Source organism: Triticum urartu, chromosome 3A, assembly GCF_056163025.1.
Source record: "Triticum urartu cultivar PI428250 chromosome 3A, HENAU_Tu73, whole genome shotgun sequence".
NCBI classification, from domain to species: Eukaryota; Viridiplantae; Streptophyta; class Magnoliopsida; order Poales; family Poaceae; genus Triticum; species Triticum urartu.
In genome coordinates, this window is record NC_141875.1 from 516,687,413 (window position 1) to 516,713,318 (window position 25,906).

The following is a 25,906-nucleotide window of genomic DNA, read 5'->3' on the forward strand; positions in this document are numbered from 1 at the left end:
AACACGTTCTCTCAAAGTCGACTCTTCTCACGCGCACACACCTTCTCTTCCCTCTCTACGAGCATTTTCTCTCTCGCACCCCATCGTTGGTGGCCTCTGCCATACACATCACCTCTCTATGATGAAAGCCATGGACACTTAAATTACATCTGCCACAGAGGACCCCGCGACACACACACACACGCACCCCCCAACACACACACACTAAGACTCCATCTCTCTCTCTCTCACACACACACAAACACACACACGCAAGCACGCACGCCCCCCCACACACAATAAGACTCCATCTCTCTCCCTCTCTCACACACACAAACTAAGACTCCATCTCTCTCTCTCTCTCACACACACACACACACCCCACACACACACACACTAAGACTCCATCTCACACACACATGCTCTAGGCGGAGCATTTGTTCCTACCACCCTTCATCCAACCTTACCCATATGATGAACAATCAGCTTTATTTACTTGCATAACATGGACAAATTCCACTTTACTTTAGTAGTCAGCAAACTTATCATCTGTACCCTTATAAAAAACAAGTTGGTGGTGATGGTGTGCCTGCCATCTTGTAATACAGACCATATGATCTATATCTGAGGATAGAAAGCAAACTATGATAATTTTACAAAAGATACCTGCACCTCTCTCCACATCATTATCTCCCGCAACCTCATTTCTCAGCAATTAAAAAAGGAATAAGTCTCTGGAACAATCTAGCATGCATGGTGGCCGCTGCCGCCTGCCGGCGCCGTCCATCTCCATGCCTCCGCCCATTCCGACTACCAGTCACCACCACGCTCCACTCCTCCTCGCCTCATCTCTCATCTTTCATTTTTTCGATGACATTCTCGAGATACCAGTTTTCCGATAAAATTCTCGAGATATCATTAGTTTTTACACATGGGATTACTCCTGCATGGGTCAATCACAACAGGTGTTCTGTAAAAAAATGCATATTGATGTTCCGTGCAATGCACGAGAATCTTGCTTGTAATTATATAACACAAATCACGAGCAGGAAGTGACATTTTTTTGACACAACCACGTTAACATGGCCACGTAAATCACTAGCTAAAGTAAATACCATTATACTTATATCCCGATGCAAAAGGTTGAGTACATGTCCGAAGAGTAGAGTCGCACACACGCACTCTGTCTCTCAGAATCTCTCTCTCTCACACACACACCAGTTACATGACGCCCACTTAAGAAGACACATATGTTACAATTTGTGCACCCGCGGGTACACGTGATGCTGCGCATTTATTTAAGCCGGAAGGCGAACCCAAATAGTAGCTGCATTCATTCCCCTCCTGCCGCCTCTTCTCTGGTCGCCATCGCCCGGTAGCCATGGGCCGGCCGAAGGTAACAACATACGCCATACTCCCGCCGGAGCGGCGCTTTAATATGGAAATTTGAGTAGCCATGCATGCATTTTTTTGTGCTAGCACTCCTACATAAGGGTTGACCGATCGCTTCCCGCGGACGTGCGCGGGCGGTGGAAGAGGAAGGAGAAGGGAAGCGGGCTGTGGAGTAACGTTTTTTTACCACAATTTCCTAGGAAACCGAGTGCAATAATTGAGTAGTTTTGCAAACTACCAGTACTACACCTGAAACGGTTCAAAACCTATACTCCCTTGCCAGCGCGCGCTTCCCATGTGAAACGGTCAGCGTCGCCCTGGAGCGTCAGTGCCGCATTAATGCCCGGCCAGAGCGGAGGCGACCTCTCACTGGCGCCGGCTTTGAAGTGGCGCGACGGCCGAGAGAGCGTCGCTTCCCGGTGCACGCGACTGCTCCGCGTCGAGACTGGCCATAGGCCCTGTTTGGATCCATGGGTTAGAGTTAGTTTGAGCTAGTTGGGGCTCAAATAGCCCTAAACTATCCAAGTATGAGGGTTTAAATTGGAGCAAGTTGCACCAAACCCACCAAAAAAAACTATCCCACCCATGAGGGTTTAAACTGGAGATAGTTCTCATTGGGACCACTGAAAAATCACTTTTCTCTCTCCATGAAGTGCATTTATTGTCAATATAACCCTGTCACCCAAACACCTCTTTGGCTACAGTTAGTTCAGGGTTAGTCATGAGTTAGTCTAAGCTCTAGCTAAGTTAGAGTATCAAACAGGAGCAGTATAGGACATGCAAGTTGCTCAAAGCATACAGGCAAATTCGTACATGAAAGGATTTTTTTCTTTTTGAAAACGGAACGTGAAAGGAATTTTTTTAGAATGCTCTTGGCATGTCGCTAACATGTGATAGTTAACCGACCTCAATAGACGGCAGAAACGCCAGCCTGCCGCACTTTGATAGAGACGAGGAGGGAGAAGCGATACATGTTGCTGGATTACTAGAGATAGGTGTCGCACGGAAGCCAAGAAATATGGTGATAGCGTGGGTTAGCCATGTACTAGTATGATGAAACTACACTTGGCTGCAGTGTTTCGTACTCTTCCAGTCCACTATGGAGATGATTGGTTAATTTTATATCGCTGAATAATATTAAATATTATGAGTGTAGACGCTCCACCATGAGGTTCCTTGCTCCTTCTCGGTCGTCCGGAATCTATGTTCTTCCACTCTATTTTTTTACGTGAGCTTTCTTCATCCTTTTGCCAACACGCGAGACATCTAGCATCAAGGTGCACGTGTTATGCAAGGATCGTTCCATCTATATGAAGAACACGTGGGACTGGAACTACGAGACGAACATGTACCCAGGAGTGGATGTACGAACCTGAGTAATGTAGCGCAGTAAGTGAAGTAGAAAGGCACAAATCGTATGAACATGCGTGGCATATAGGGTGTGTTTGGTTGCGTTCTTGTCTCAACATAGTTGTTCCCTCTTCAGGCATGCTCAACTCAACACCCCTCTTCATGCATGCTCTCTTCATGCATGCTTCTAGTGTATTTGTGCTAAACTAGTGTGGACTCATGCACCCTCCATACACTCTACCAAACACCCAAAAGTAGGTCGAGAAGGGAACTCTTGGGCGGCATTTGTCTCTTACTACGTATTACCAGTAAATGTTGTACGTGCAATGCACGGTGATGTTATGGAGTACGTGCCTAAGTACTCTACTACTACTATATTAGTTGGAGGCACATATTAACTTTTATATTTGTTTATGTGTATGCCCCGAGACCTTCCAACTAAACGTGTCTTTATCTCCATTTTTTTGCGGAAAACGTGTCTTTGTCTCTAGGTCGCACTTTGTATCGTTCATACCACTAAGTACTACTACGTGTGGTCTCCGACCCAGAAGTGGAAGAAGTGGAGACGCTCTACCACACTATTTTTTTACGCTGGGCTCTACCACGCTGTTCATGTCCCACTGCTTTCGCTGACGTGTGGGACATCCAGCACGTGCCGTGTTTGGCACCCTTCGTCGTAAGAGTTGAAACGCTAGCATTCATCAGAAATAAAAATTAATTATAAATCGGTAGTGATACTTTTTTTTTTGCGAACCAATTAGCAGTGATACTATACCTCAATATCGGAAAGAATACTACTCCGTTCGCCAACATGTGGGACGTCGACCATGCTGGTACACTTGCCATGCACGCAGAACTCCAAGGGAGTCACCCAGGTCGTCGCGCCGCAGTAACAATGACTAATGAGCTGTCAAATCACAGGCCCACTTCCCACTTTGAAGTTTCTTGGACGAAGGAACCATCATGACTTCGTTGAATTCCGCTTCTTGAAGAAAACTACTGTACCAACAGTACTGCTAGCTACATTAGTTACTACAACAGAGGCCTCCTTTCATTCATAGGATAGGAATATGAAAATAATAGGAAGTGAGATGACATGCATCTCAATTGCTATAGAGAAAGAGATGCCATTTGATGCTTAGGATAGGAATTTTTCCATTTAGTCTAGGCTAATGTACTGGTAATTTGCTCTAAAAACTATAGTAGTAACTAGTAGTACTGGTACATGCTCGTACCCAGACACACACACACACACACACACTAACTACTAGTACTACTACTTCTCACATGCTGGCTAGACGCTGTCGTTCTCCTTCCCGGCTTTGTCAGCGACACCCCATCGTGCTTGGATCTCCGCCGACCTCTCTGCAGCAGCGCGTGCGTCCTTTTCTTTCTTGCGGCGGCGGGCCTCTCTTTTCTTGAGTGCTTTCTGACTTTTCCGCTCCCTCTGTGCGGCTTTGGCCGCCTCTTGCTCTACCACCCATTCGGCCTTGGCATCTTCAAATTCCTCCCACATAGTTGTGAGGTCGCGAGCGGCGATGAACTCGGCATGGCGGGATGCCATCGCTTCCCTACCATTTTGTGTGCGGTCGTGGGCGGCGAGGAACTCGGCGCGGCGGGATGCCATCGCTGCCTTACCGGTTAGTGTGCGGCGCGGTGGCATGAACGACGCTTGGTGAGAGCTCTAGGGTGGAGTGGCCGGATAACCGTATAGTGCATTGGTTTGTCAAGAGCTCAAGGACAGAAGACGAAGCAAATTTGGATTCCCCTTCAATCCTGGTCATTTATTACCGAGTAAAATGCATTGGCGGTCATCGAACTTGTCTTGGTAGCTCACTTTGATCATTGTATATGAGATATGGTGATTATACGGTCACTGGCTCAGCGTATAGCTCCGTATTTGTCTGGTTGACCAGTCAAACAGTCCGCATGCGCCTCATCAGCTCGTGTTCTTTATCTATCTATGCGGGCCTACCTGTTAATGGAGAAAGAAATACTGTAAAAACCAAAATTATGCTAGAGTCCGGACCACTTCCGGAGCCCGCTCTCACTGCCTTGGCCCCTTAAGACGCCAGCTACCCGCCGCATGCATGCATAGCAAGTAGTACTCCTTATGTGGAGGAGAGAGGCATTGACAAAGTCAAGGAGTGGGCTCTGCAAGAGCCCGTCTCTACACGTACTCCTAGGTATAAAAAATAATTCTAAAAAAGGCATAAAAAACAATTGTGTCTTAAAAAAAGAAAGGTAAAAACATTTGAGAGGAAATAGATAGAGAGAAAGTGAGAAAAAGCTGTAACCTGGGCATTACATGAGGAAGGAGGGAGTGGTGCACATGCCAAGTTCACTGGGCTGCCGTGTTTCACACTCCTCCGTCGTAAAAGTGGAGACAATAGCTTTCATCAAAAATAAACAATGAATACTCGTTGCTCGTCCTCTATATCAGAAAGAATACTTTCATTCGCCGACATGTGGGACGTCGACCATCCTGGTGCACCTGCCATGCACAAAATTATCCTGGTCTACCCCGGTCGTATCGCAGGCCCAACCTTTCCCACTGTAAGCGTGTTCGGACGAAGGAACCATCATGACTTCGTTGAATTCCGCTTCTTCAAGAAAACTTATTGTACCCACAATACTGCTACCACACGCGAAGACTGGATGGCACTGTACCACGTCATATCACTGAAACCCACTAGGCCAAACTAGCCCGCCTAGGTCATCTATTTTGGATCGGAGGGAGTATGTCTCTGCACTGCTATGATTTTGTGTTGCACGTCATCACTGAAACCACTAGGCCAAACTAGCCCGCCTAGGTCATCGATCGCTAAGCCTACAATTTTAGGAGCTAGGGCTATTGGTCGATCGACGAGGGATAAGTATAAGCATACCACGAGCTCATCAGCCCCAAAGTTTCTCTTCGGTGAGTGTTTTGCAAGTACTATAGCTCGCACAGTAGCTAGCCTACTAACACCAAGAATTATCAAACAAGCCCTGATGATATGATAAACAGTTCAAACTTACATCTAATCATGCCATATATTACATCAAAAGCTGGTGAGGATACATCTGTTTCCATAACTCGGAGAGGGTTCGCATGATTCACTATCAAACAAAAGTAGCAAGATCCGCCCACACAAGACAGTGCACTAGCCCTAAGATGGTTTGATAACACGCATCGTTCTGGTAATTAAACACAGGGCAATGCAAACTACCCTGAAGGATTAGCGCGACCAACTATTTCTTGTCATCGATCTCTCGAGCAATGACCACAGCATGGACAGCGGCATGGGAATCGATTTCTGGGGCGATGTCCGCAGGACTGACCGTGACATCGGAATCGATCTCTGGGGCGATGTCCACAGGATGGACAGTGGCATCGGAATCGATCTCCGGGGCGATGCCAACAGGACGGGCCACGACATCGGAATCATCAAGGACGTCCACCGGCACCTGCACAACCCTAACATATTAGCAAGGACATTGCAAATAATCAAAAACCACAACTATGGTAATAAGCCATTATTTTTTACCTTGTGCAGCTCACCGGGGGATCTCATCCCTCCGGGGGCCATCTCCTCGTCCTCGATGGGGGCCATCACCTTGCCTGGGGAATACTGCTTCTCAACGGCGACTATCTCCTCAAACTCGGTCTTGAGCCTCACATAGGTGGCAATCAGAGTTCCTGGGATAGGCATGGTGGGGCCATTGCTGTTCTTCCAACTTTCTTTGAGGAGTTCGTCCGCCAACGTCCTCAACTCTTGGGCCAGTGCTTGTTTCTTGGAGTTCTTCGTATGCATGGGTTGGCCCGCCAACATGGTCAACTCGTTGGTCGGTGCTCGCTTCCTGGAGATCGCTGTCTCAAGTGGGTTGTCCGCCGGCAACTCTTTGCCTTGTGCTCCAGGATCCATCAATGAACTGACAAACAAAAAACAATCGAAAGGAAACCACAATCGCAATGAAAACGGGAAAAGAATAGGATGTGAGAATCGGTCGGTGCTTCGCAAAAAGAAGATTCTTGGAATGAAAATATAGCAGCATAACTGATTTGCCCACCTTTCCTTCGTTGGTATAGAAGAAAAATGGCAGAAGTGAGTAGCCTGGAGTGAGGTTTTCTTCAAGAAAGGGAAGAAAGGGCTTGAACGAGCGTTCCGGTGAAATGATGGTTGCTTCGTCCGGTCCAACTTAGAGGCCACCTTACCACTGCTGGTAAAGGTGTGCGTTTTGTGATATGACGGGTCATGACGGCCACACCGGGGTGACAGGTGAGTCTCGACTGTAGCACCTCGCTGTGATTTGGTGGATGGCACGCGGGCCCGGATGCTTTGAAATGTCCCGCATGTAGATAGAGCGGCTAGTCATATACTCCCTCCTTTCCGGTTTATTGGGCTCAATTCAAAAATTTCACCAACCAAGGTAGATGGTGAGTGGTGGAATCCTTTTTGTAATTTGCAAAAGCACCCAATTAATGCTCTTGTTTTCTTCAAAAATGTATGTTTACCAATGTATTAATTGCAATGCATGCATGCATAAAGTACATGCATTGGTCAATTTTCTCTTAATACCTGCATGCAATTATTTAATGCACATTGGAATTTGAACTTGTGATGGGGAACAACCAAATTGAGCCTTATAAAATGAAAAAAACTAAGATTTTGAGATAAGCCCTATAAACCGGAAAGGAGGGAGTAGGAGTGCTCAATATTGTGCACCACGACCAAGGCGGAGAGGAAAATGAGAGAACTACGTAATTAATGGACGAGTTTAATTAGGGTAGTTTTGTAAAGTACGAGATACATTTATCCAATCGCAAAATGCCTTGGTTCATGAGATTTGAGATTTGAGCCCTATAAACTGGAAGGGAGGGAGTACTGCACACGGTGTAGTCTAGTCACTTGTTGAAATCTCTAGAAAGGCAAATACTCCTTTTCGGTTTACATGCTATACTACTCCCTCCGTCTAGGTGTGTAAGTCATCTTATGAAAGCCAAATACGTAGTCCCAAAACACTTAGGCGCGGTGCATTAACTTCTACCTTGTTTCTTGTTTCTTGACATATCAACCAATCAGAGATGAGAGGTGTGCATGCTTTTAATGACTTGCAATGGCTAGTTCATTGCATGCAATGCTATTAATTAGCAAATAAACATTGGTGACCCTAAGAGGAAACGGTGCTAAGTGCGTGGACCTATGTAGAATGAGTATCAACCAATGGATAATGGAGTTCAATTGTTAAACAATAGCAATTTTGTCTCATGCAAGAGCCTGGCTAGTACTCCAAGGAACCGCACCACGCGAGCGTCTGCAATTGCCACGTTCGGGTTGCACTTGGCTCTTCGCCTCTTCGAGAAGACGAACAATGATGTTACTCCTACTTCTACAGTATCGAATCCACTGCTGCATGTCCGTCCACCTCGTGCGGGAGGGATAGCGTGTAGCGAAAGCTTCTACTTACTGCTCCTGCCTTTGCGTCTATGACAGGTGGGCCCATCAGGTGGTTGGCCCTCCTGTCATGCAGCCAAAGGCAGGTGCAGTTAAGGCACCGGAGCTCAGTCCGCGAGGGAGAGGGTGTTGTAGTAATCAAATTTCTCGGTCTTGTACGAGTTGATGAAGATAGGGGTTGCTTGCTTGCTAGGGTTGTTCACTACGTATATATAGGCCGGAGCCTCCGCGCTTGCTTTCTAGGGTTGCTCTATTCACACACTCTCATCCTCTCCAGATCTAAACAAGATAGGGGTAGTAACACTGTCTTTCTCCCTTCAAAAAACACTGGCTTTCTATCCTCACCGCTGGTTACAGATCCGGACGTATCCCCCTCCGCCGGTGAAGGGCAGGAGGGGCAGCGTTTAGACCGTCGTCGACAGCGAGGGAGGAGACCCACTGCTGGCCACACCGTTATCTCTGGCCGAGCGCCGACGTGGGAGGTCCTCCGATCCCTTCGTCGTTGCCTGTGGGCGGATCCGGCCTCCCGCCGCCCACCTATCCACATCCTGACGACCTTCAGGTATAGCTTCGTTCGAAACCGCCTTAGCTCTACTTCCCCAGCTCGCTACGTCGCTGCATGTGCATCATTTTCTACCTCTCAGCCCCTCTCGATCGGATGGTCCAACGTCACATATTTTTTTCTTCTATTGTTAGAGGTAAAGCTACTTCATGGAGTCGAATCTTGTACTACTTGGTTCAAACAAGAAATAAAGTGGGGGTGGGGGAATTTAGTATGTACATCGGACTTGGTACAAACAGGAAGGAAAGGGGGTGAAAGTAGTACAGACTGGTCATCCAACCGGTCTCTTGGTCGAAAAGGGAAATACACGGGTAACGCTGTGCACAGTGGTATGACCAGGATTAGATTTGCTATCCACACATAGGAGTAGGTGGCTAGAGTGAACAAAAATGGGACCAACCCAGATATGTTTCTTGGATGTTTGTTTCTCGGGGCAACAAACTATGAATCACCACTTTATGCCCCTATTTACGTACATGGTGTTGGACTGCTGGTGCACCCACTGTCCCATGCCCTTATACCAAATATTTAGGCTCCGTTCGGAATAAAGGGGCAGAAAACATAGGTCTCGATGAAAATAGAGGAATAGGAAAGGAATGTAGGTATAAAACTATGGAACAGCGAACCGGAGGAAACTCTCAGGAGAATGTGTTCGGATGGACTACAAAATGTACAGATTTTTTTAGAGTAGCATGCTTGGCAGTATGAGATGCTATTTGTTTATTCAGCTGCACTGTGACTACTCTTGTCCTCACCTCACGTACCACACATAGGTTGATTTTTTTATTCCGGCAACACAGCACAGCAACCTGTCTAACGCATGGCAGCGAGCTCCTGCCTCGGGCTTCCGCCCAAAAAATGAGCAGCGCGTGGATGTTTCTAATCCTATGGAATTAGTACTACCAGACCAGCTTTCCTATGAAACACTATTCACCTTTCCTGTGTTCCGAATGGTTGGAAGGGAAAGAATACCATAGGAATATGTTCCTACGAAAATCCTGCACCAAACCTGTGAACCGAATGCAGCCTTAGCTGTTCTTAATCTAATGTCCCTAGTAAAAATGAAGCCATGCCACTGTTATAAGCCATGACAAGTTTAGCCAAATGTTTTTGCCTGTAATTGTTTGAGACTCTGACTGTTTCCTCTGTGCCTTTTTGTGCAAACAGGGATATCCAATTCACCTGGTTGCTGTTGTGACCTTTTGGTGCACTGCACAAAACTCTTCTTAAAAGAAGTGACTTTTGTGCTATTTAACTGGAATGTCAGAATGGAACAGTTGGTTCATTTTGGTGGAACTGCACAAAGGGAGATCTGTGTTCCAATCCTCATCATCCATATTGGCGCCATAACCTTTCTTTAGGTAAGATTGATATTTAATGCATGTGTTCATCTCTATTTTCCGACTGCCATGAGAAAATAATGTTGTTTTTTACTAGTACACTTGTACTCCCTCACTGACAAAACCAATTCTGAATTAGAAGGCCAATCATGTACTTGGTTTCACCAACTGGTGAGGAGAAAGAGAAATAGAGCATGAAGAGGAGGAAGAAGAAGAATAAATAGTGCCAAGGCGATCTTGCTGAAGCCAGAGGCCTCAAGTCGAGGCCATTCAAGGGCTCCGGCAACGACTACCTTACATGTGAGACGATCCTCCAGGGAGCCCTTCCACTTCTGCTGTCTCACTTAATTAATTAGGAGTACTTAAGTACCACTAATTTATTACTGCCTAATTTTCCTGTTGGAGTTAAACAAATCTTTAGTAGGACCCTATGCTGAATCATGTACGTGTGTATGTTTGTCTATGGAGGTGAATCATGTGGTGGAGCAGGGAGGGAATATTATTAGTGTCATGACATAATAGTGCTATTGTTTTGCATGTCAATTTATTGCCATTGGTTCAATGAGGCAATGTTTTGCGTATTGTCCATCATGAATTTGATGCTACTGGTTGAGTAATATGCTAATGTCTTCCTATCCTTTCTCACTAAGCTAATGAAGGTTTCACCTTGTTCCTACTTGTGCAAACAGGGATCATGTTGTGCCAATCATACATTAAATGGAACTACACAAGACAATACAATGAACTGTATCCCAGCCAGTGCTTTTACTCTGCTGGAAGTTCTTGATAATCTTTCGATATAATCTCAGAGCTGGTAAACAAGAGTGATTTCAACCATATATTTGAAGTGCACAAAAATATATACTATTGTGTGATTCTAGTGAGTGCTTTATCATCTCTTATGGGACTACATGAATAAGCTTTTTTTCTCAGGTTGGTACGGGCCTAAGGCCTTCATCCATATTAGTTTGCTGTCATATCTATTTGTATCGTGCTACTGTCATGAGAAACTCCTTTATCTTTGCACATTAAAGTTTTGCAACCTATGATAAATGGCAATGCTTTGAGTGTTGAGTTGAGCTAATTGGCACTGATTAAATAAACTAATACCTCTCTTTAAGAAAGACTACTATGTTGCTAACTTTACCCATTAAGATAATGAGGGTGCTTCTATTTGTTAGTGTATGTTTCATAAACTAGTCCCACTATTACAGTAATCTCACTCCCTCAATATATGTGCCAACAGGGATGCTCGATTTTGGTGGAACTGCACAAAAACTTTGGGTGCTTCATTGCCTCGACAGCTTCCGTCCTTTCCTGTCAGTCGCTAAACTCCACATGCTTTCTTCCTTTGTTGTCAGTCGCTTGGCTTATCTCGGCTTCCAGTCAAAGGAAATAGTAATTGATATGCTACCTCACACAGGTTGGTACTGGTCTTTAACCTGATTATTGTGCCTGTCTTATGTATTGGTAATTTGGTATTGTGCTACTGTTTGCCGATTTCATAAAGGAGTAATTTGGAGCCTGAACTCGCAGACAAATCATTACATCGGGTGATTTTAGTAGAACTGCACAAAATGATTGGATGTTGACAAGAAGTGCCTATATTCATTCGAGTATCAACCGGCGTTAACCAATTGTCAAACTCCAAGTGTTAGGAGAGTGAACGCCAAAAATATTGCTTGGTGCATAGCCCAGAAAAATGCAGTCTAGTCTTTGGTCCCAACTTGTGCCTTTTGGTTATCGGCACATATGGTAGCGAACTATATGGCATGGAGTCTAAAGATTCCAGACAAGTTGGTTGACGCTTATATTCATCTGGCACTTAATCAGTCTGCACGCCAAGGATGCTCCATTTCAGTTGAACTACACAAAAATTTTGGGTGGTTCATTTTCTCAACCGCCTCCTTTCTCGTCTGCAATGTAGAATTTTGGCGAGATACAGGACCAAGATGAGCCAGTAAACTGGTTGGATGAAAGTAGTGGCCAAGTTGCTCAAACCTCCCTCGACATGAGGCCACTATTTGAGGATAAACCTACAAGCCAAGTTCAGATTGTCTGTGCTGCCTCTTATGTACTCGAAAGTTTACTCATACAAGAACTAATTTTAGCAAGAAGTACCTCCGATTGAACACCATTTACCAGTCCGTACCCTAGGTAATTAAAGTTCGTCCATGGATCATATTGGTTGTGATCTCAATCATTTGGATGCATAAACATACTGAACATGTGTATATCTGAATCTTTTTGTAAATTATGTATGAATATTGTCGTGTGATCTATCAATCATTTGGATGCATAGATATGCTGAGCTTGTGTATATATGAATCTTTTGAGTTGTTGATTGTGAATGTTGGCTATGGATATGAACGTGTCCTGTGAACTTGAGTTTGATATGAATGTTTACCTTTTCTGTTGTATTTGTGTGTGAACTTGTTAGTATGCCTACTGTGGGGTATAAAACGCAGGTCTCTTATAAAAGTAATGCCGTGTCCAATTTATGTTTTCCCTTCTAACCACATTATATATATATATTTATATTATTACTATTATCGTATATTTTATAGAGACTTATATATACATTATAAAAACATCCCAACTTATAAAAATAAATGTTTAACGGAAGTTGGCAAGGAAATTCCTGGTTGTTTTTGACTCACAGGCAAGGAAAATCCTGGTTGTTTTTGACTCACAGGCAAGGAAAATCCTGGTTGTTTTTGACTCACACGCAAGGAAAATCCTGGCGATTGTGAAGATTTTAAGGACCAATTTAATAATAATGCGCTCATTTTTATTTTGAGCAATAACTCTCTAGTTTCTTAATTATATATAAAAAATGTGCCTCTCCAGTTTATTCTTTGATATTAATTGCTCCTTCTAACATAACATTATACGTGTATATAACAAGCCCACCTAATACGTGTATTTCAAGGAAGTGCAAATGGGCTGGGATTTCTTAGAAAATATAAATGGGCCTGATTGACGCGAAATTATTTGTTCACCCAGCCCAGCAAATGGACTGTACATTCTAGAAAATATGGGTTAAATATATGCCACATTTTTGCAGGCTGACATGTGGGCCAATAGGTCGAAGCCTACGCAGGGCGTTGTCAACTTGGTAACAAATGATTGTGTCATCCAACGGCCGGCATGCACCTTCAATCTCTTGTCTTCTTCCTCCAGCGTCGCCGGGACCACCTGGTCCGGCCTCCGGCGGCTAGCGGATCTGCTTAGCACGCATCGCTGTGAAGCGCTACCCCACTGCCGGCCAGGCTATCCCTCCACCCCTCGACACCTCCTGTTATTCTCCGTAGATTGCAGCCCCACGCCACAACAGAACCAGTTATAACCCTTCTCCTCCTCTCAATCTGCGACTCCACTGCTGCGTTTTCCCATCTCCGAGTCGTTCCCGTCCGGGGCCTCGCCGTCGTCCACCGCCTCGCTGCATTCGGTGCGGCATGGTCAACAAACGAGAGTCATCGGAAGAGGACTTTACGTGGAGATCCTGACGGCTGGGACCCACGAGGTCCATGGTCGCACGCAAAGAAAGTTCCTCCTTATTAAGCTAAAAAATGTTTCCTCCACCGGACAGCTGGGACCCACCGTCTGTATCTTCGCACAGAAGGAAATGCCTCCTTGTTTTGCGAAAAAATTATTCATCCCGTTGACAGCTGGGACCCGTCAGATTTGGTGACTGACTTGTGGGCCTACTAAGCGGACGTGTACAATCAGTAGTATATTTCATATGTTTGCTGCTGTTGTTGTTTTCAATGTACAATCAGTAGTATATTTCGTCTGTTGGTTGAATAAATGTGTTGTTAGAACGACAAACACAATGTTTTGGAAGTCGTTGCATGGTTCGATCCTTTAGTGCCCCGTACCGTACGTAGCGCATACTATTTATCGTACGGAACACTTATTTTTTTGAAACTCGGAACACATTTTCCACTTGTTGATAACATGCAGCCCACTGATGAAGGCCCAATAGAGAAGCCCATAATTAACTGGAAGGGAGGCTCTCACATGAATCCGGCCCAGGTACATGCTCATGGTCCCCTAAACATAAATAAGTAAATAAATAAATAAAGCTAAATGCTCATGCACCAGTTCTTTGGGAAAATAGCTAGCTAGTATTTCTTTTTGAAGAATACCCAAGCTAGGCCTATTTGTTTTCTCCGAATTACTGGGCTGCAAATCTTTCAAGACGAGGAGGGATGCATTCCGTCCTGGCTTAAGAGTATGGTTAATGTCTGTTAAAAGTAATATCAAAAGGGGTTGAAAATTCCAAAAAAATATAGCAAATGGGATATAAGTTTCTTTTTTTGTTTTTGTTCTTCACTGATATCTTATACGTATTTCATTGGATTTAACATGACATAGTACTAATTTATTTTTAAATTTGTTTTACTATGGCTATTAATTTTTGGATTAAGAATATTTCGTTCCCCAACAAAAATTTGCAAATTTTCAAAATTTCCCACATATTTAGTTAATTTTTTGACCCTGGTACTGACCAGAAAATGGCCAGCAATTCTAAAAATGGAAAACGGGCTGCAATAAATTCCATATGAATTAGAAAATGAGTAAAAAATATAAAAATAATAGCAAATGGGCTGTACACGCCACAGATTTCGAGGCTGACTTGTTTACGAATGGCTTTGTCAGTGAACACACGATTCTAGCAGTAGTTAGTGTTGGATGTCCATCCAACGGCCGACGTGCTTCTTTAATCTCTGATCTTCCTGCTCCAGCCACCTAAACTAGCGCTGGTGGGACTGCCTGCTCCCTCCTCTTGTGGCCCCCTATGATGCCGCGTAGGCTTCCCCGGCCCACCCTACTCCCTCCGCTGGCCTGGCCGCACACAATCAACTGCCTCCGTATTACGTGAGAAAATGATTCCTCCCACTGACATCTGGGGCGCACCGGTTGGGAGGCTAACCTGTGGGCCTACTAAGTTGACGCGTACGCAGGGCTTGTCAACTTAGTCAACAAACGATTCTAGCAGCAGTAACCGTTGGATTTGAATCGAACAGTCCTGCTGCTTCTTCAATCGCTGCTCTTCTTGCACCAGCCGCCCAAACCAGCACCGGGGAGACCGCCTGCTCCTGCCTCCAGTGGCCGGCTGTGCTGCCGATGAGGCCTCATCGCCCCCTACTACTCCCACCGCTAGCCAGGCCCTACGGCGATGACAGCCTCACACCGCAGCCGAACCAGTGAACCCTCGTACTCCTCTCCGCGTGGGCATCCACTGCCGCGTCTTCCCCGGCTCCGCGTCGTCCCCTTCCTAGGCCTCGCCATCGTCCACCGCCTTGGTGCTCTCGGCGCGGCGTGTTCAACGTGGTCAACGACATTCCATCAGAAGAGTACTGTACGTGGAGAGGCTGACAGCTGGGTCCACGGCCACAGCCCAGTTTTTTTGTGATTTGCCAAGTAAGTCGCTTTGTCAGGCCTGTTGGGCTGCAAATCTTTCAAGACGAGGAGAGCTTTCATTCGGCTGGCCGAGAAAATGGCCCATCAGTAATGAGAAATGGGTTGTACATTTTTAAAACACATCAAACTAGCAATTAGTTTCAAATATCTTTTTTTCATTTCGAGATTTGAAATTACGTTAATTTTTATGCGTGGAGAATTTGTTGGATTTTATATTGATATACATTTATTTTTAAAATCAGTTTGAATGTGAGTCGAAATTTCAGGATTAAAAACAGTTCGGACCGCACCGAAATATGCAAAATTTCGTATAATTTTTTAACCGTGGCCACAATATGGGCTGTAATGCTAAGAAAAATATATGGGCTCCAAAAAAAACCTTAATAATTAGCAAATGGGCTGTAAATTATTAGAAATAATGGCAGATGGGTTGTATGCTGTTTCCCACAGATTTGAGGCTTTCCTAAAAAAAGGTTGACGCACAAGCAGTCCAACGGCCGTCGTGCTTCTTCAATCTCTGCTCTTCCTGCTCCAGCCGCTCAAACAGGCGCCGACGGGACTTCCTGCTCCCTCCTCCCCGCGGCCGGCTCTGCTGCCGCGCAGGCCTCACCGCCCCACTGTACTCCCATCGCTGGCCTAGCCATCCCTCTACTCACCCACACCTGCTGTTATTCTCCAGTGACGGCAGACGAACCAGTAAACCCTCATACAGTCGTACTCCCCTTCGCATGGGAAACAACTGCCGAGTCTTCCCTGCCTCCGTGTTGTTCCCTTCCTAGGCCTCACCGTCGTCCACCGCCCTGGTGCTCTCGGCGCGGCCTGGTCAACGTGGTCAATGACCGACATGCATCTGAAGTGGACTTTAGGTGGAGAGGCCGACAGCTGGGTCCACGGCCGCACGCAAGGAAATGCCTCCTTATTACGCGCAAAATAATGATTCCTCCACCTGACATCTGGGACCCACCGAAAGGGCCTCTGTATTTCGCGAAAAAAACGTTACCGCCGCTGACAGCTCGGACCCACCAGCTATATCTTCACACGCAAGGAAGTGCCTCCTTATTACGCACGAAAAAAATGAATACTCCCCCTGTTAGCTGGGACCCAGTATAGTGGCAGGCTGACTTGTGGGCCTACTAAGTTGACGGGGACGGAGGGCTTTGTCAACTTAGTCAATATGCACGATTCTAGCTCTAGTGACCGTACGATGTCCATCCAACGGCCGTCATGCTTCTTCAACCTCTGGTCTTCTTGCTCCAGCCACCCAAACTAGCGCCGGTCGTGCCTCGTGCTCCTGCCTCCCGTGGCCGGCTGCGATGCGGCGGAGGCCTCACCGCCCCCTACTACTCTCACCGCTGGCCAGGCCATCCCTTTACTCATCCACACCCCCTGTTACTCTCCGACGACGGCAGCCTCACACCACATCGAACCAGTGCCCTCGTACTCCTCTACGTGTGGGCATCCACTGCCGTGTCTTCCCCGGCTCCGCGTCGGCCCCTTCCTAGGCCTCGCCATCGTCCACCGCCCTGGTGCTCTCGGCACGGCTGGTCAACATGGTCAAGGAACGGCTTCCATCGGACGTGGACTGTACATGGAGAGGTTGACAGCTGGGTCCACGGCCGCAGTAAGGAAGTGCCTCCTTATTATGTGCAAAATAATTATTCCTCCACCTGACAGCGGGGACCCACCGGACGGGCCACCGTATTACGCCCCCCTGACTGCTGGGACCCACCAGCTACATCTTCGCAGGCAAGGAAGTGCCTGACAGTCGGGACCCACCTGGTCGAAGCGTACGTAGCGTTGACATTCTGGTCGCGAACGTGTACGTACATACTGGTTGATGTAGAGGCGCGCACGTGTCGTAGTAGAGGCGCGCACGTAGCATGTACACATACGTACAGCGGCCAAGGTGCAAGAAAGAAAATACGGCCACGTATGTGTACATACGGGCGGGGTCTCGAACGCCTACTCGCGCATACGTACGGCGAGGGCTCGTGTACATGGCTGGGTCAGAACGGAGAAACAGCGTCGTCGTCGTGTTCATGGGTCGGAACGGAATGCGTGGTCGTGTTCATCGGGAGGGCTTGGACGGAAGAGGCGATGGAAACGAGGCCTGGCGTACCGCACAACGGAGGAACAGACCTCCTACGGTCGAAACGGGGGTCCTGTTGATTGGGAGGGGTGTGGCGTACCGCAAAACGGAGGAAACGGACCTCCTACGGTCGAAACGGGGGTCTTGTTGATCGGGAGGGGTGTGGCATACCGCAAAACGGAGGAAACGAACCTCCTACGGTCGAAACGGGGGTCCTGTTGATCGGGAGGGGTGTGGCGTACCGCAAAACAGAGGAAACGGACTTGTGTTGGAGCGCTACGGTCGAAACGGGGGTCCTGTTCATCGGGAGGGGTGTGACGTACCGCAAAACGGGACTCCACGGGATACTGTTCATCTCCACCGTCGACCTCCTCCAGCCTCCACGAGCTACTATTCATCCACCGTCGACCTCCTCTAGCCTCCACGGGCTCCTGTTCATCCAGCCTCCACCGCGCGCTACTCCACCGGCTACTGTTCAACCACCCCTCCACCGTCTACTGTTCATCCATCCCTCCACACCATGGGGTCCTGTTCAACCACCCCTCCACGGTCACCCCTCCACCGTCTACTGTTCATCCTGCCCTCCACACCACGGGGTCCTGTTCATCCACCCCTCCACGGGCACCCCTCCACCTTCTACTGTTCATCCAGCCCTCCACCACACCATGGGGTCCTGTTCATCCAGAGGCAATGCCACCGCTCACTGTTCATCCAAACCCCCCCGCAACGCTCACTGTTCATCCCATCGATCGGCTTCAGTTAGCAGCAGTAGCCAAGGAATCGCTCGATCGGGTTCAGTTAACAGCCATCGATCGATCGCTCGGGTTCAGTAACGCGTAGCCTGCAGTGCAATCGCTCGGGTTCAGTTAGAGCCCAACGCCTCACTCGGGTTCAGTTAGAGCCAATGCCTCACACACACGCGCGTACGTGTACAAGAGAAACGCGCATCGCTCGGCCCCGACCTCCCACCGTAACCGGGAACTCCCCGAAATTTTCCTCCCCCTCGCTTCTACCATGGTTTTTTTCCGTCATGGACGGCCCAAAGAATGTCATGCAGCTGCGTCTCCGGCCCGCCCAGGACGAAAAGCCCATTTTCTGTCATGATTTTTTTTCATAGAAGTAGGAGCCCACCAAATCTATGATGATACCGGGTTTTGTCACAATTATCATCATAGAAGTGTCATATGTATGACAGAATTTTTTTTCGTTTGGCCCAAAATGTCACGGATGTGTCTTTTTTTTGTAGTGCTATTTTACTCTGTGTGCGATGTGATTTACTCTGTCTAGAGAAGAACAATGTATATAACCAAAATAAACATCCAATTACATAAGTGACTATATAAAACATTTGCACACACCTCAATAAACAATTACATGCATTCTAAACTAGGAGAAACGATCATCTAATCATCTACTTCTTGTGACCCTGCCTCCACTGCTCCGTGGCTTGATGATCCCTCATCTGGGGCGGGACGAAGGCACTTACTCATCTCAACGATCAACATGTACATCCCGTAGCTTGTGTACGCATCCTTGGCCGTGTACTTGACGTGTTCTTCATCCAGTCTCTACTCCCAGACACTATGCCACGCGATCTTGTCCTTCTTGCTCACAACCTTCATATTCATGTAATAGGGGTCGATGATGGCTGAGGCGAGGTCAACCAGGGAGTCCTGATGGTTTTTCGTGTTGCCCCAGACCGTGTAGTGGTCACAGATGTCGACAAGATTCTGGCAAGCCAAGCCTGAAACCTTGAGCGCTTTTAGATTGTTGTTGGTGTCCACCGTAGCGAAACAGTAGTCGAGGCTGTTAATAAACTTGACGAAATGCTCGCAAGGTCTTGTGGTCAGGTGGTAGTGGTAGATGAGGACTTCATGGCGCACGCAACTGGGCTACGACAACCTTATGATCATACCTGGCACGACCGCCGATGAACTTGAGGTCGAAGCCGACCACTTGGTACTTGTCCTCAGCAAGCAACTGCTCCATGGTGTGGATGGACCTCTTGATACATCTCCAACGTATCTATAATTTTTGATTGTTCCATGCTATTATATTATCCATCTAGGATGTTTTATATGCATTTATAGGCTATTTTATATGATTTTTGGGACTAACCTATTAACCTAGAGCCCAGTGCCAGTTTCTGTTTTTTCCTTGTTTTTGAGTTTTACAGAAAAGTAATATCAAACAGAGTCCAATTGACGTGCCAAATTTTGATTATTTTTTATGGACCAAAAGAAGACCCCAGAGTAAAAGAGTTAGACCAGAAGAGTCCCGAGCCATCCACGAGGGTGGGGGGCGCTCCCTACCCCCCTGGGCACGTCCTCCTATCTCGTGGACGACTCGAAGACCCCGCTGACATGAGACCGACGCAAAAAATTCCTATAAATACAGAAACCTCCAAAAAATAACCTAGATCGGGAGTTTTGCCGCTGCAAGCCTCTATAGCCACCAAAAACCAATCAGGACCCTGTTCCAGCACCCTGCCGGAGGGGGGGATCCCTCATCGGTGGCCATGTTCATCATCCCGGCGCTCTCCATGACGAGTAGGGAGTAGTTCACCCTCGTGGCTGAGGGTATGTACAAGTAGCTATGTGTTTGGTCTCTCTCTCTCGTGTTCTTGATTTGGCACGATCTGGATGTACCACAAGCTTTGCTATTATAGTTGGATCTTATGATGTTTCTCCCCCTCAATCTCCTTCTGATGAATTGAGTTTTCCCTTTGAAGTTATCTTATCAGATTGAGTCTTTAAGGATTTTAGAACACTTCATGTATGTCTTGCATGTGCTTATCTGTGCTGACAATGGGATTTTTACGTGATCTACTTGATCTATGTTTTGGTGATCAACTTGCGGGTTCCATGACCTTGTGAACTTATGCATAGGGGTTGGCACACGTTTTCGTCTTGACTCTCCGATAGAAACTTTGGGGCACTCTTTGAAGTTCTTTGTGTTGGTTGAATAGATGAATCTGAGATTGTGTGATGCATATCGTATAATCATACCCACGGATACTTGAGGTGACATTGGAGTATCTAGGTGACATTAGGGTTTTGGTTGATTTGTGTCTTAAGGTGTTATTCTAGTACGAACTCTAGGATAGATCGAATGGAAAGAATAGCTTCGTGTTATTTTACTACGAACTCTTGAATAGATCCATCCGAAAGGATAACTTTGAGGTGGTTTCGTACCCTACAATAATCTCTTCGTTTGTTATCCGCTTGACTTTGGAGTGACTCTTTGTTGCATGTTGAGGGATAGTTATATGATCGTATTATGTTATTATTGTTGAGAGAACTTGCACTAGTGAAAGTATGAACCATAAGCCTTGTTTCCTAGCATTGCAATAACGTTTACGCTCACTTTTACCATTAGTTACCTTGCTGTTTTTATAATTTCAAATTACAAAAACCTATATCTACCATCCATATTGCACTTGTATCACCTTCTCTTTGCCGAACTAGTGCACCTATACAATTTACCATTGTATTGGGTGTGTTGGGGACACAAGATAATCTTTGCTATTTGGTTGCAGGGTTGTTTGAGATAGACCATCTTCATCCTACGCCTCCCACGGATTGATAATCCTTAGGTCATCCACTTGAGGAAAATTTGCTACTGTCCTACAAACCTCTGCACTTGGAGGCCCAACAACGTCTACAATAAGAAGGTTGTGTAGTACACATCACCTCTCCACCGAGACCGACTCGTTCGTGTACACCACCGAGAGGTCCTTCCCGAGGAGACTTGGAGTGGAAGTCTGGAACGGAATCCAAACGGAATGAAACCTTCGCGAGGATCTTTCTTGGAACAAACGCAAACCAGGAGACTTGGAGTGGATGTCTGGAACTCCGCAAAGCTTCCACGAGGCAGGAGGGTGCGCCTAGGGGGGTAGGCATGCCCCCACCCTCGTGGGCCCCATGGAGCTCCAACGACGTACTTCTTTCGCCTATATATACTCTTATACCCTAAAAACATCAGGGGGAGCCACACAACCACTTTTCCACCGCCGCAACCTTTTGTACACGTGAGATCCCATCTGGGGCCTTTTTCGGCGATCTGCCGGAGGGGGATTCGATCACGGAGGGCTTCTACATCAACACCATAGCCTCTCCGATGATGTGTGAGTAGTTTACCATAGACCTTCGGGTCCATAGTTTTTAGCTAGATGGCTTCCTCTCTCTCTCTTTGGATATCAATACAAAGTTCTCCTCTATGTTCTTGGAGATCTATTCGATGTAATACTTTTTGCGATATGTTTGCCAAGATCCGATGAATTGTGGGTTTATGATCTAGATTATCTATGAACAATATTTGATTCTTCTCTGAATTCTTATATGCATGATTTGATATCTTTGCAAGTCTCTTCGAATTATCAGTTTGGTTTGGCATACTAGATTGATCTTTCTTGCAATGGGAGAAGTGCTTAGCTTTGGGTTCAATCTTGCGGTTTCCTTTCTCGGTGACAGTAGGGGCATCAAGGCACATATTGTATTGTTGCCATCGAGGATAAAAAGATGGGGTTTATATCATATTGCTTGAGTGTATCCCTCTACATCATGTCATCTTGCCTAAAGCATTACTTTGTTCTTATGAACTTAATACTCTAGATGCATGCTGGATAGTGGTCGATGTGTGGAGTAATAGTAGTAGATGCAGAATCATTTCGGTCTACTTAACACGAACGTGATGCCTATATTTCATAATCATTACCTAGATATTCTCATAACTATGCGCTCTTCTATCAATTGCTCGGCAGTGATTTGTTCACCCACCGTAATACTTGCTATCATGAGAGAAGCCACTAGTGAAACTTATGCCCCCCGGGTCTCTTTCTTATTATATTGCATCTCTTTTATTATCGCATCTCGTTTACTATTTTGCAATTTTTACTTTCCAATCTATATAACAAAATACCAAAAATATTTATATTACTATCTCTATCAGATCTCACTTTCGTAAGTGACCGTGAAGGGATTGACAACCCCTTTATCGCGTTGGTTGCGAGGTTCTTGATTGTTTGTGCAGGTACCAGGTGACTTGCGTGTTATCTCCTACTGGATTGATACCTTGGTTCTCAAAAACTGAGGGAAATACTTACGCTACTTTGCTGCATCACCCTTTCCTCTTCAAGGGAAAAGCAACGCATGCTCAAGAGGTAGCAAGAAGGATTTCTGGCACCGTTGCCGTGGAGATATACGCTCAAGTCAAGACATACCAAGTACCCATCATAAACTCTTCTCCCTCGCATTACATTATTTGCCATTTGCCTCTTGTTTTCCTCTCCCCACTTCACATTTACCGTTTTATTCGCCCATTTTTCGTTTGTCTCTTCTCGCTTGCTTTTTGTGTGCTAAATTATGTGACTTTTCCAATACCAACAACAATGATTTTATTAGCACTCCGATTGCTCCTATTACCGATGTTGAATCTTGTGAAATTAATGTTGCTTTGTTGAATCTTGTCATGAAAGATCAATTTTCTGGCCTTCCTAGTGAAGATGCCGCTACTCATCTAAACAACTTGTTGATTTGTGTGATATGCAAAAGAAGAAAGATGTGGATAATGATATTGCTAAATTGAAGCTATTTCCGTTTTCTCTTAGAGATCGTGCTAAAACTTGGTTTTCTTCTTTGCCTAAAAATAGTATTGATTCATGGAATAAGTGCAAAGATGCTTTTATCTCTAAGTATTTTCCTCCCTCTAAGATCATCTCTCTTAGAAAACGATATTATGAATTTTAAGCAACTTGATCATGAGCATGTTGCACAAGCTTGGGAGAGGATGAAATTAATGGTACGTAATTTCCCTACTCATGATATGAATTTATGGATGATTATACAAAACTTTTATGCCGGATTGAATTTTGCTTCTAGAAATATTTTAGATTCGGCCGCGGGAGGCACTTTTATGGAAGTCACTTTAGGATAAGCTACTAAAATCCTAGATAATATTATGGTTAATTATTCTCAATGGTACACAGAAAGATCCACTAGTAAAAAAGTTCATGCGATTGAAGAGATTAATGTTTTGAGTGGAAAGATGGATGAACTTATGAAATTGTTTGCTAATAAGAGTGTTTCTTCTGATCCTAATGATATGCATTTGTCCACTTTGATTTAGAATAATAATGAATCTATGGATGTGAATTTTGTTGGTAGGAACAATTTTGGTAACAAGGCGTATAGAGGAAATTTTAATTCTAGGTCGTTTCCTAATAATTCCTCTAATAATTATGGTAATTCCTACAACAACACTTATGGAAATTTTAATAAGATGCCCTCTGACTTTGAGACTAGTGTTAAAGAATTTATGAGTTCACAAAAGAATTTCAATGCTTTGGTTGAAGAAAAAATGCTTAAGATTGATGAGTTGGCTAGGAACGTGGATAGATTTTCTCTTGATGTTGATTCTTTGAAACTTAGATCTATTCCACCTCAGCATGATATCAATGAGTCTCTAAAAGCCATGATAATTTCCATTGATGAGTGATGACCCACAAGTATAGGGGATCTATCGTAGTCCTTTCGATAAGTAAGAGTGTCGAACCCAACGAGGAGCAGAAGGAAATGATAAGTGATTTTCAGCAAGGTATTCTCTGCAAGCACTGAAATAATAGGTAACAGGTAGTTTTGTGTTAGGATAATTTCTAACGAGTAACAAGTAACAAAAGTAAATAAAGTGCAGCAAGGTGGCCCAATCCTTTTTGTAGCAAAGGACAAGCCTGGACAAACTCTTATATGATGTAAAGCGCTCCTGAGGACACATGGGAATATCGTCAAGCTAGTTTTCGTCACGTTCATATGATTCGCGTTCGGTACTTTGATAATTTGGTATGTGGGTGGACCGGTGCTTGGGTGGTGTCCTTACTTGGACAAACATCCCACTTATGGTTAACCTCCATTGCAAGCATCCGCAACTACAAAAAAGTATTAAGGTAAACCTAACCATAGCATGAAACATGTGGATCCAAATTAGCCCCTTACGAAGCAACGCATAAACTAGGGTTTAAGCTTCTGTCACTCTAGCAACCCATCATCTACTTATTACTTCCCAATGCCTTCCTCTAGGCCCAAATAATGGTGAAGTGTCATGTAGTCGACGTTCACATAACACCACTAGAGGAGAGACAACATACATCTCATCAAAATATCGAACGAATACCAAATTCACATGACTACTAATAGCAAGACTTCTCCCATGTCCTTGGGAACAAACGTAACTACTCACAAAGCATATTCATGTTCATAATCAGAGGAATATTAATATGCATATAGGATCTAAACATATGATATTCCACCAATAAACCAACTAGCATCAACTACAAGGAGTAATCAACACTACTAGCAACCCACAGGTACCAATCCCAGACTTGGAGACAAGAATTGGATACAAGAGATGAACTAGGGTTTGAGAGGAGATGGTGTTGGTGAAGATGTTGATGGAGATTGATCCCCTCCCGATGAGAGGATCGTTGGTGATGACGATGGCGATGATTTCCCCCTCCCGGAGGGAAGTTTCCCCGGTAGAACAGCTCCGCCAGAGCCCTAGATTGGTTCCGCCTCGTGGCGGCAGAGTCTCGTCCGGAAAGATGGCTTATGATTTTTTTCTCATCGAAAGACTCCATATAGCATAAGGTTGTCATCGGAGGGCCACCAGGGGGCCCACGAGGTAGGGGGGCGCGCCCTGGGCGCGCCCCCACCCTCGTGGGCAGGGTGTGGCCCCCTGGTGAAGTTGTTGTGCTTAGTATTTTTTATATACTCTGAAAATGACTTCCGTGAAGTTTCAGGACTTTTGGAGTTGTGCAGAATAGGTCTCTAATATTTGCTCCTTTTCTAGCCCAGAATCCCAGCTGCCGGCATTCTCCCTCTTAATGTAAACCTTGTAAAATAAGAGAGAATAGGCATAAGTATTGTGACATAATGTGTAATAACAGCCCATAATGCAATAAATATCGATATAAAAGCATGATGCAAAATGGACGTATCAACTCCCCCAAGCTTAGACCTCGCTTGTCCTCAAGCGAAAGCCGAAATCGAAAAATATGTCCACATATTTAGAGATAGAGGTGTCGATAAAAATAAAATACGGACATGAGGGCATCATGATCATTCTTAGAACAACAACTTATATATATATATTGTCATATGATCTCTTATGCTAGAGTAACAATTCAATCAAAATTTCAAGTATGAATCATAAACTTCATTGAAAACTAACAAACTATAATCTCCGTCATTGGAACAATTGCAATTTATCATAACATAAGAAAGAGTCAATATAAGAGCTTTTCAGCAAGTCCACATACTCAACTATCATATAG